The sequence below is a fragment of the Ricinus communis genome, chromosome 1 (assembly GCF_019578655.1).
Source record: "Ricinus communis isolate WT05 ecotype wild-type chromosome 1, ASM1957865v1, whole genome shotgun sequence".
Taxonomy (NCBI): Eukaryota; Viridiplantae; Streptophyta; class Magnoliopsida; order Malpighiales; family Euphorbiaceae; genus Ricinus; species Ricinus communis.
The window spans coordinates 17,887,276-17,900,379 of NC_063256.1; positions in this window are offsets into that span (position 1 = coordinate 17,887,276).

The window sequence follows — 13,104 nt, forward strand, 5'->3', positions numbered from 1 at the left end:
GCGCTAGAGAGGTTGAGACCCCTATCGTGCTCGGACCCTATCGCACCACGAGGCGCTATCTATGAGTCAGGTTGTTTGGGAATGCAGCCCAAATCGGGCGGTAAATTCCGTCCAAGGCTAAATACCGGTGAGAGACGGACAACAAACAAATACCGCAAGGGAAAGATGAAAAGGACTTTGAAAAGAGAGTCAAAGAGTGCTTGAAATTGTCGGGAAGGAAGCGGATGGGGGCCGGCAATGCACCCCAGTCAGATGTGGAATGGCCAAAAGCTAGTATGCCGATTGGCTCAGGGTGCGGACCGACGCAGATTGCAGTGGCGGCCCAAGCCCAAGCTTTTGATATGCTTGCGGAGATGCCGTCGAAGCGATTATGGACTGCAGCACGCGCTATCACGGTGTGCTTCAGCACCTGCGCACTCTAGCCTTCGTCCCGTCTTAAAACACGGACCAAGGAGTCTGACATGTGTGCGAGTCAACAGGCGAGTAAACCCGTAAGGACTAAAGAAGCTGACTGGCGAGATCCCCTCGTGGGTTGCATCGCCGATCGACCTTGATCTTCTGAGAAGGGTTCGAGTGAGAGCATGCTTATCGGGACTCGAAAGATGGTGAACTATGCCTAAGCGCGGCGAAGCCAGAGGAAACTCTGGTGGAGGCCCGTAGCGATAGTGACGTGCAAATCATTTGTCTGACTTGGGTATAGGGACGAAAGACTAATCGAACCGTCTAGTAGCTGGTTCCCCCCCAAGTTTCCCTCAGGATAGCTAGAACTCGAGTTACGGTGCCCAACTGCACACTAACCTAGAACCCACAAAGGGTTTTGATCGATTAAGACAGCAGGACGGTGGTCATGGAAGTCGAAAATGGATGGCACTTAAGTGTGCGACCTATACCCGGCCGTCGAGGCAAGAGCCACGCCCTAATGAGTAGGAAATTTCCATATAATTTTGTACGGACTTGATTTCTTCACAAGTTCATCCTCAAATGGAAAACAATAGGAAATAGCAAATGTTGAATTTAATATCTCTATTAAATTATTAAAGTGTCGATATCTTGTTTAATGATGCAAAACTCTTATTCAATCATCTTTGAAGAAGTCCCAAATAGAGTACTGTGACACAATATTGGAGCATTGTTTTTTTCTTCCAAGAGAACATATAGAGCCAATTCAAGTTGAAGGAGTTTTAATTAGTAAAAGAAATTATGAAACAGGCCCTATCTACATCAGCCTAAACAATAATGCATTGGGATTTTGCCAACCAAACAAAATACCACTGACTTTTTTCATAATGTATGTACAAAAGGGGTAGAAAACAATCTTCTTAAGACAATTAGTAAGCGATGACCTACTGCTAGCACAAATTAACTCTGCAAGCAATAGAGCAGAAACCAGTTGGTAAAAAAATCTAAAGAATAGGAGGTTTGGGATAACATATCACTAAAGAGTTTTAAATCTTGCACTCTTCTTTCATTGATCAAATGTTAAATAGGTCACAATGAAGAACCTTCAACTAAATAAAAGATGTCAACTTCTTTTGAACCCTTAGTCCAACAAATTCTCATTGAACCATCAAAATGACTTGAGAAAGCAAAACCCTGTCCACACTCTTAGTTTTTTTTCTCCACTAGAAACCTTTATTAATTGTTCCAGCACTAATCACTGCATTCCAAATGACATCATCCTGAAAAATCAATTTAGAATATGAAGGACTTCTTACCAACTTAGGAATTAAGCTTGCCTCAACCACGGTATTATGGTTAGATACGGTCAATGCCAAATTGGCCAAAACCCTTCCCGCAGCTTCCTTCACTCTTATGTCCTCATCCTCCAGTGCTTTAATAAGAACTGGAAGGATATCACTATTTGTAATTTTGACTCTGATCTTCTCATCTACAGACAAGTTCCACAAAGCACATATACTTTGCTCCTTTACTTGCATAAACCAGTTCATCTCTACCTCAATGTTCCAACACCCAAAATCATGTATTGAGAACTTCAAATTATAAATTCCTATACCTCAGAAGTCAAGGAAGGTTGACAGAGTAATCAAGTTATCTCCTCTACTACTCCACTTTCCGCTACCACATCTCTGTATAGATAATCGAAGCTATTGATCCTAGAAGGCCAGCTGCTGCCTCACATGTAGAACTGGAATCTGACTTGAGAAGATTTATGATGAGATTGACACATCCCTGAAACTGCATGATGTTATCAACACACTTCTTTCCTCCCAGTGAATATTTCCATAATGCCTCTACAGCCTATTCTCTATCAAGTGGATCCTTGTCTAGCCCAAGCATCCAAACAAATAAGGGCACGTAACTGTCGCCGAAACTAGATGAATTTTTCTTTGTTTCCTCAACTTTCTAGGATAAGCGAAAACAGATTGTATCAGTATGTAGCTTAAATATATGACCATTTGTGAACAATTTATGAAATGATACTTCTTGTCTTTTTCCTACCAACTAGTAGTAAAGCATTGGCATTGAGTTAAGAACAGAAGTTTAAATTATGCTAAAAACAGATTTCTTGTTCCTAACACAGTAAAAAACCATGGTTGGTCTTCTTTTTATATTACTAGAATCATGTTCAGTTTCTCCACAAGTTCTTATTAATATAGGTCAATGACCACAAGCATATGTTAAAAATAACTTCAAGCACTATCCATCTAAAATCACATAAGCTATCTTCTTCAGATCTCTTATGGACCACTTCAATCAAGCAAGCTCTTTTCCCATTTAACACACAGGAAATAAGTGTGTGCTGCATTCCACAATATCTTTACAAGGTCGAGTATGATAAGGGCTCCCCGTGTTTGTTTTAGCTCCTTTCAGCATACTACTAGGAAACCCATAACCAGAAGAATCAACATGAATTTCCACTATAAATACTCATTCCATAAATTACACAGCACATAAGTCAGAGATATGTCAAAACTAAGTACACCCACTGAACAATATAATGATTAATGCAGATATTCTGTCCATGAGTTATTGAAATGAATCATTACTTAGAAACTCTATCGACGTATTATCCTGCAAATATATAAAACTAATAACCACACTGGCAAACAGAGATCAGTTTAGGGATTACACTGTACTCTTGTTGTGGAGTGGGACCACCATCACTAGAGACCTTTGCAAGAACTGTACGGAAAGAACATGACTTAAGGTTAAAGATAGAGTTTTTACTAATGATATGGAAATGGGCAGTATTATAAGAAGAGAGTGATGGTTTTCTTGATGTGGGTTTTTTGGGTCTAAGAGTTGCAGTGACTTGTATGTTGTGGGTACCAAGGGAAGAGTGTTGAAGATAAGTAGACTTGAGAAGGAAGTGGTGAGGTACGACCATGATCTCTTGGCTAGAACAACACTGAAATTTTGATCATTCAAAACATTTGTCTGGTTTCGAGGTTATTGAAAAAAATGGACCTTCTTGCTGATGTATTGGGTTTTTAGGGGGTTTTTCCCTCTCATAGAAAATTCTTTTGTTAGACAAAATAAGATAATTTGGAATTTATAAGATAGATGATGGGATTCTAAATCCTTTATTTTTTTGGTTGAATTTGTTTGGAGAACAGAAAGGAAATACTGGAGTGGAGAATAGACATTAATAAGAAGTGGGCTTAAAAGAACTATGTAGAAGATTTTGGATAATTAGAACTTCTACTAATCAAATTCTATATTTTTAGTATTAACAAAAATAAAATAAAATTCTAATTAAAAAGAATGCACTATTGAATGAAATAGTGAAAAAGAATGCTAGGTTTTATTGGGGGTGATGCATAAGAACATGCATTTAATTTACTTAAAGATAAATTGTATAATGCACCTTTATTGATTTTACCTAACTTTGATAAGACCTTTGAGATTGAAAGTGATGCTAGTGGCATTGGAATTGTGACTATTTTGATACAAGAGGGAAGACCCATATATTACTTTAGTGAGAAATTGAATGTGGCAGCATTGAGGTACCTAACATATGATAAGGAGCTATATGCATTGGTTCGTGAATTGCAAACTTAGCAATATTATTTATGGCCCAAAGAGTTTGTAATACATATAGATCATGAATGTTTGAAGCATCTTAAAGTGCAAGATAAGCTGAATTGAAGGCATGCAAAGTGGATAGAAGTCATTGAGACCTTTCCACACGTGAGCAAGTACAAGAAAGGTAAGGAAAATGTGGTTAATGATGCTTTATCTCGAAGGTATGCACTTCTTAATACTATTGATCCTAAGTTATTAGATTTGAGTATATAACAGAATTGTATGTTAATGCTTTAGATTTTGGCAAAGTGTATGGTGTGTGTAATAATGGAGATGCGTTTGATGATTTCTATGTGTTTCAGGGGTTTTTATTTAAGAACAATTGATTATGTGTGCCAAAGTGCTCTTTGCATGTGGTATTGATTAAGAAGGCACATAGTGGTGGATTAATGGGTCACTTTGGGATAAGTAAGACCTATGATATTATTTTAGAGCATTTCGTTTGGCCTGACATGAAACGAGGTGTACAAAGGGTTTGTAATAAATTTGTTGTTTGCATGCAGGTTAATCCAAATTGAAATCCCATGGGTTTTATGCACCTTTACCCATTCCTGATATGCCTTGGAGTGATTTGTTTATGGATTGTGTACTTGGTTTGCCTAGCACCAGGAAGGGTAGAGATAGCATACTTGTTGTTGTGGATAGATTTAGTAAGATGGCTCATTTCATTCCTTGTCATAAAATAGATGATGCATGTAATATTGTTGAATTGTTCTTTAAGAAAGTTGTGCGTTTGCATGGTGTACCTAAGACCGTTGTTAGTGATAGGGTTGTGAAATTTTTTAGTCATTTTTGGCGTATTTTGTTGGCTGAATTGGGCACTAAGTTGCTTTTTTCTACTGCTTGCCATCCATAAACAAATGGTCAAGTTGAGGTAGTTAATAGAATCTTGGTGCAATTTCTTCGTGCTTTAATTTCTAGGAATCTTAAGTCTTGGGAAGATTTATTGCCATATATGGAATTTGCTTATAATAGGGTTATTCATAGCACTACACATACTTCATCATTCAAGATAGTGTATGGCTTTAATCCTTTGCCTATTAATAAGCTTGTTAGTATTGAAGGTGTTTCTAAGGCAGATTTAGTGAAGAAGATGCACAAACAAGTGAAAGATAAGATTGAGAAGCAAAATAAAAGGATAGCCGAAAGGGTAAACAAAGTAAGAAAGAAAGTTGTGTTCAAGCCTGGTGATTGGATTTAGATCTATTTTCAAAAGGATAGGTTTCCAAACCAAAGAAAGTTGAAATTGAGTCCAAAGGATGCTGGTCTATTTCAAGTTCTTGAGAAGATCAATGATAATGCATACAAGATAGACTTACAAGGTGAGTATAATATAAGTAGTACTTTTAATGTTGCTGATCTAACTCCTTTTAATGTAGATGGAGCTTGATTCATGGACGAATCATCCAAAAGGAGAGAATGATATGGATGGGCTAGCACAAGAAAAGCTTGAAGATGATGGACTTGATGAGTAGCACGCAAGGAAAGCTAAGGATGCTAAAAATGGGCTAGGCTTGCCATAAGGCCCAATAATAAGGTCTCGAGCCAAGAAGTTATAACAAGCCTTAAATGGTTATATACAACATTGGGCTAGTAAGGAGAGTACATTTGAAGGCGCAAGATCCACAATTATTAAGGAGCATCAAGATTGGGCTTTATTCAATCTATTGGAGGTTTAATCCCATGAAGAACCAATTAAGGCCTAAATATGTTTGTAGGCCTTGGTTTAATTTTATTCTTAAACATTAAGTTTATTTAGGGCAGAATAGTCTTTTTTTCTATTAGTTTTCTTCTAGGGTTTGTTTCAAGTATATTTAACTTAAACCAAGTCATATGTTACATCAAGCTTTAATTATTAATGATATTTCATTGTTCTAGCAACCTTTGTTTGAATTCTTGTATTTTTGTTGAATGAATTTAACACTTATCAAAGATTTGATCTATCTTTGTGGCGGCTAGGATTAGGGTTTAAAGGACTTAGTTTTCTTTAGTTTCTAATTCTATTGATCAACTTTATAATTTGATCTAGAGTGATCCTAAGATTTGATTCAATTTGTTAGAGGGTTTCTAGGTTAGTGATATACGGGTTCATAACTGTTAGATTTCATATATTCTAGTCCTAAAGGCTCTTAACACTCATTAATCTAATTCAGTTTATTAGGCTTGAATGAATTTAATTTGGCTTAAAAAGACCAAAGAAGCTAAATTATAGCATATGAAGATTTTGAGCCTAATTTAGCTTATGTTATGAGACCCATCTATATGACTAATGCAAATTAGGGTTTTATGGCTTATTATGGGCGGTTACACATGTATCTTAACCTAAGACTTTGTTTAATTTATCTCTTTTAGTTATGAAGGTAATCTTTAATCCTATATGAGATGTAAATCCTTATTAGTTAAGATTTAGGATTTTCTAAGCCCTATATAAGGCTACTACAATTTTTGAATCAAGTTGAAGTTGAATTTGAATGATTATTGGTTATTAAACCTTAAAGTTGTTTGCTTTGTCTTTGTTATCTTGTGTAAAATCCATGCTTAAGAAACATTCAAGTAGATTGATTATCTTCTTGTGGAGTGTTTCAAAATTAGGATTTAGGAACAAGTTTTCTAAATTCTAATTCTTGATCATCTTTATAAGAAATCTATTTTCTAACCTTTCTTAGGGGTTGAACTGAATGGGTTTTTGGGGCTTTCATGTTAATGTGTTGGGGGTCAGCAATTCAAAAGGGGTTCTCAAGCTTATTCATAGGTTCCATATCAAGTTGATTCGTTAACAACTCTTATAGTCCTAAGTCTTATAAGCTAGCTTAACGAAAACAAGGAAACAATTGTGTGGGCCTACCTAATACACTAGCCAAAATTACTTTGTCATCTGTGTCCCAAATATCAATACGCGCCCATTCTTACTTCGATTAATTGAAAGCCACATGGTTTCTCTCTTACGCATGTGAATTTTGAGAAAGAGAACGCGCACATGAGTGGATGTGCAAAAGAGAGGAGAGGCGCATGCAAAAGGAGAGATTGAGGAGAAAAAGAAACAAGTGACCTTTTATGCAAAATAGAGTGATTTTAAGAGAGCTTATTTTCTAACACGCCTATGATTGTACTTTTGTATAAAGAGGCATGGTTTACTACTAACCATCTTGACAACTCTTTGCCTAGTGTGTTTGTTTCTCTTTTGAAGGAATATGAAGATCCATTTTCTGAGGAAGTTCCAAAAGGTTTACCACCTTTATGAGAGATTGAGCACCAAATTGACTTTAATTTAAGTTTGCAAATTACAAATAGACCGCCTTATCGAAGTAATCCCAAGGAGACAAAGAAGTTACAATGGCAAGTGGAGGAGCTAATGGATAAAGGCTTGATTTGTGAGAGCATGAGTCCATGTGTCGTGCCCGTTTTATTGGTGCCTAAGAAGGATGGAACTTGGAGGATGTCATTGATTGTAGCACCGTGATTAAAACAATGGTAATGTATCAATATCCTATTCCTCATTTAGATGACATGCTATGGTGCGCTTGTACTTTCTAAGATTGATCTTAAGAGTGGTTATCACCAAATTTGGATGAAAAAGGGTGATGAATGGAAAACCGCTTTTAAAATAAAATATAGTTTATATGAGTGGTTAGCTACGCCTTTTGGATTAAGTAATGCACCTAGTACTTTCACGAGATTAATGAACATGTTTTGCTTGTATTCTTAGGAAAGTTTATTGTTGTCTATTTTGATGATATACTTGTGTATAGTAAGTCATTAAATGAACACATTGAGCATATGCGTTTAGTATTTGATGTTTTGCGTAAGGAAAAGTTGTTTGCTAACTTTAAGAAGTGTTCTTTTTGCACGACTAAACTTGTTTTCCTAAGGTTTGTTGTTAGCGAGCGAGGCAAAAGTACATGAAGAGAAGGTTAAGGCAATCAAGGAGTTGCCTACACCTAAGTCTATTGGAGATGTTCACTCAGTTTATGGTTCAACAAGCTTTTATAGAATATTTGTTCGTGATCTTAGCACTACTACCGCACCGTTAACTGAAATAATCAAGAATAGTATGGGATTTAAGTGGGAAGATGCTCAAGAGAAAGTGTTTAACACACTTAAAGATAAGTTGATTTCTACCCCTTTACTTTCTTTGCCCAACTTTTCTAATATCTTTGAAATGGAATGTGATGCTTTAGGTTTGGGGATTGGAGCCGTTCTTATGCAAGAAGGAAAGCAATTGCTTACTTTAGTAAAAAGCGAAATGGGGTAGCCTTGAGGTACCCAACTCATGACAAGGAGATCTACACAATAATGAGAGCTTTACAAACATGGCGAAGCAAGTTCTGATACCAAATGATAGGAAATATCCTCTTAGCAACCATATACCCCAATAACTATTTAGTTATGATACATATAGAATGCTTGAAAGCACCTTACAATCAAGATGATTCCAAAACCCAGGATCTCTTTAAGTGAAGTTAGGAAAAACTAGTTCCAACAATGAAACTAGTACTTAGATTTAACTCCAAACGCCACAAACCAAGTATGATTTGATAAGTTAAGAATCAAACACAAGATTTTGGTTAGAGAATGCCATAAACTAAAAATAGTTTGATAAGTTCAACGTTCATGAAGAACTTAAGCATAAACACTCACAAAGAGCAAATAAAGATTATCATTCATCAATTGATATTTACAAATAAATTTGGCTTTGATATTTATAACCAAAACAAGAAAAAAAACCCTAAATGGATGTCTTTTGAGCTTTCCAATGTTTTCCCCTTTAATCCCAATTAAAACTCATTAAAAGTGGTTGTTTTTACATTGATGGCACTCATTTTGTAACTCCCAAATGACAACTAATCATGTGCATCCAATTTATAACTCTAAATTATAACTAATCATGTGCATCCATTATGTAACTCCAAATGACAACTAATCACACCCTCACTTAAGAAAACCTAATAAAAATGAAAATAAAAAGTCTTCAAATGAATTGTATTGGACCTTTGGTGAAAACTTGATGTGTGCTACTTATGTTAGCTACAATCTAAGGCAGTGTACCTATCGATGCAGTCTAGCACTAATGGCGAGTATCAAGGTCATATTCCTCGGGAAAGTGAAAGCCTAGAGTTACTCCTTTGTTCTTTGCTATATTAACCTAAAATGAATGATGAATAATTTCTAAACTAACTAATAGCTACAAGCTAAGTTCTAAGGGAGATGCAGAAGTAATTGATAACTAAAATAACCAAGGCAAGAGAGCAAACCCAAAGGGAACCTAAACTAGTTGGCAATCAAACAAAAGATAAAGGATTGGCAATCAGAATAATTGGGCGTGCTTTTCAGTAGGTTCCAAAAAAAATCATCAAAACAGAATTAAATAAACCAAAGCAACTTAGTACAAAACTCAAACTAATTATCTTACATTCTTCCGCAAAACTCAACATTATCGGTTTTACCCGATCAGATGGACATAAACAGGAATTCAAAAGCAAGTCAACAGTAAGAGCATCGAAACAAAGTGAAAAATTTTCAAAATTTTACAAAAAATTGCACAAAGAATAAAACAAATAATTAAGATGTGATAAATATCACCCACCCCACACTTGAAGGACACACTGTCCTTAGTGTACAAAATATAAGAAATGCAAAAGGGAAAAGAACTAATACTGCCCTGACTATGGCTCCTGAGTGAAAAGAGGTGCATCATTAGGGATATCAGGGCGCTGGCTAGTCTATGGTAGAGGAGTGGCAGCAAATAATAAAATAAGGAATTAAAATCGAACTAAAACAAAAATTAAATAAAATATGAAAACTAAAACTAATAAAATGTTTCAAAATGAAAGGGTAAAAAAAAATTAAAAATGAAAAAAAAAAAATTTAGGGTGCCTCCCAAAAGCGCTTCTTTTTGATGTGATGAGTCTTCTTAGCTGGACTCATGGTGAAAAGCAAACGGTGGGGATTGATGACCATCCATCCTTCTTCCAAGAAAATGGCTTCAAGTATCCGCTTAGAGGGATAATCGTCAATTTCCTCTTCCCGACTATCAAGCAAGCTGCCAGTATGATGGGCAAAACTCGCTCCTCATATAATTGCACGTAGTCATGATGCTCTAGGGGCTCTTCCAATTTGAAAGCTGGAGTTTCAACAATTGGAAGGATCGATGGTTGGGCAATTTCTTCAGGAGTGTCGATGGTTTTCTTCAGTCCTTGGCTTGGTTCACTTGCTAGAAGAAACTCGAGCTCCTCCAAGACTTCTTCATTGGATAACTCGTGCTCATCTTCCATCATCGAAGGGACTTGTGGAAAATCCACCAAAAACTCCTCTAACTGCAACTCAGCATCATCAACTGTACGTTCCTGTTGGTAGTCTTTGAGGGATCATGTTTGCCTCTTCCTTTTCTAGTTCTATCTTCATGTTCAAAGAGTCGTCCTGCACAGAAGCATCATCGTCAAACATAATAGATAAACCAGAAAAATTCTCACCTGAACACAAAGTGACAGCGCTCAAATGTTCCTCGGATTCAGTAGCGTTTGATGGAGTTCCTAATTGCTCTTCAGCTAGTAACTTGAAGATTAAGCCTACTTGATGCTCTATGTTGTTAATCGAGGCTTGTTGATCTTCAAGTATCCTCTCTGTTTGTTGGAATCTATCCTCAAGACTTGCAATAAACCTCATCATCAGCTCCTCTGACACTAACTCTTCACCTTGAGTTGATGGTGCAAGAATACGCTACTGAAATTCTGGTGGTTCTTGGCCATCTAAGCTCCATCCAAAGGGTGAATGAGTGCTCCATTCTTGATTGTAGGTGCTTCCATATGAGTCATTTGCCCAACTTCCCGTATAATTAACCTGTTCATAGTTATAAGAACAATGAGCAACATCACTATACAATGGACAATTATTACTCAAATGTAAACCACAAGAAAATTCATAAAAAACTTAAGATGAAAGGATAGGAGTGAAGAGTTGATCGGCAGCCCTGTAAAACGATTCCACTCGAGCTTCTAAAGATGCACGGGTATCCCAATTTTTAGCACTCTCTTGGTTCCTAATCCCATTTTCCAACGTGTCATACAAAGAGTTTAGCATTGAACCTCCTTATCATCCACTATCTGAATTATAAACTTAACTAAATAAATATTATAAACAAAACAGAAATAAATATAAATAAAAAATGGCTAAATTAACAAATAGCAATTTCACTCTAGTTTTCAAACATTCCCTGGCAATGGCGCCAAAAACTTGATGGGTGCTACTTGTGTTAGCTACAATCTAAGGCAGTGTACCTATCGATGCAGTCTAGCACTAATGGCGAGTATCAAGGTCATATTCCTCGGGAAAGTGAAAGCCCAGAGTTACTCCTTTGTTCTTTGTTATATTAACCTAAAGTGAGTGATGAATAATTTCTAAACTAACTAATAGCTATAAGCTAAGTTCTAAGGGAGATGCAGGAGTAATTGATAACTAAAATAACCAAGGCAAGAGAGCAAACCCAAAGGGAACCTTAACTAGTTGGCAATCAAACAAAAGATAAAGGATTGGTGAGTCTAATTATGCTACCCGTGGATGAATTCTTAACCGAATTCGGTTTCTCTCTCGAGATAACCGAATTCCTAAATCTAATAACCTAAAGTTGGAATCTCTTCCTAACGATTGATTCTTAAATTAGCATTAAGCTTTAATCCGCCTCTATTAAGCTTTGTTAATTCTTAATCCGGCTAGTTAATTATCCTTATCTCTAAGCGATTATTAACCGGTTTTTGCTATTCAAAATTCCAATTGCCAAATGGACTTTTCAATCACACAAAGCAATCTAAACACACAATTCACAACGTCTCATGAATGATGCATTATCTTATTGATACTGAAAGCAAAAAGATACAAAACTAACCCAAACAATCCAACAACATAATACTAAGCCAACATAGTAAAAAAATCCTAATGGATTTATTCAATCTAGCTAATCATGTTCATTATCAAAATACACAAGAATTTAATTACAATAATGAGTAAAGGTAGAGAAAACCCGATTACACCCTTCGATGAGAGTAAACAGCCCCAATTCCTCTTGCTCGATTTGAAAACCAATCAACGAACCTCGCCCAATCTTCAATCTTTGTTGGGAATCTGATTGAAACCTTGATCCAAGTCTCCTTCTCCCTTGGTTTCAGCTCAGAAAATCCTTAGGGAGAGAAAAATTAGGGTTTGGGATGTTCTCCCCCGCTCTCTCTTCTTTCTTCCTCTATTTTTTCTTTTAACTAATTCCCCTTATCGCCTGCCAACACGTCCGTGTTCCTGGCCGTGTTGGGAACACGGTTTGGTGTTCCTGGCAGTGTTACTCTTTGTGGCCGTGCTCCATAAGATCTACTTCTTCTTTGATGTCCAACACGACCGTGTTGGTGCCCGTGTTGGGAACACGGTCAGTGTTGAAACCAGCACGGCCCTGTTCAGCTTCCTCATGCTCGTACTTAGCTTGTTTCGGCAGCTTTGACATCCAATTATGCTCCAATTCTTTCCTTTATCATCCTTTGACTTCTTTTGGACCTAATGCACATAAACAGACGCATAGGGTGAGTGTTGGGACCAATTCACATCCAAATGTCTATAAAATCAATCTTAAAAACCCCATTTAGATGTGTGTATTTTACGCACATCAATCACCTACATCAAATAAAGGGAGATCAACAATATTAAAAGAAGCACTCACATTACTATACTCACTTAGCAAATCTATCTTGTAGGCATTATCATTAATTCTTTCAAGTACTTGGAATGGCCTATTCCCTCTTGGCATTAACTTAGACTTCCTTTGGCTTGGATATTTTTTCTTCCTCAAATGCATCCAAACCCAATCACCTAGGTCAAATACAATTTTCTTTCTCCCCTTATTGTATTGCTTTTCATATTATTGATTTCTTTTCTCTATTTGAGCACACACCTTCTCATGTAAGCTTTTAACAAATTCAGCTTTTTGCTTACCTTCAAAATTAGCCTTATCAATTAGTAATGGCAGTAAACCATAGGAATTAATGGATTGAACCCATATACAACCTGAAAAGGTGAACAATT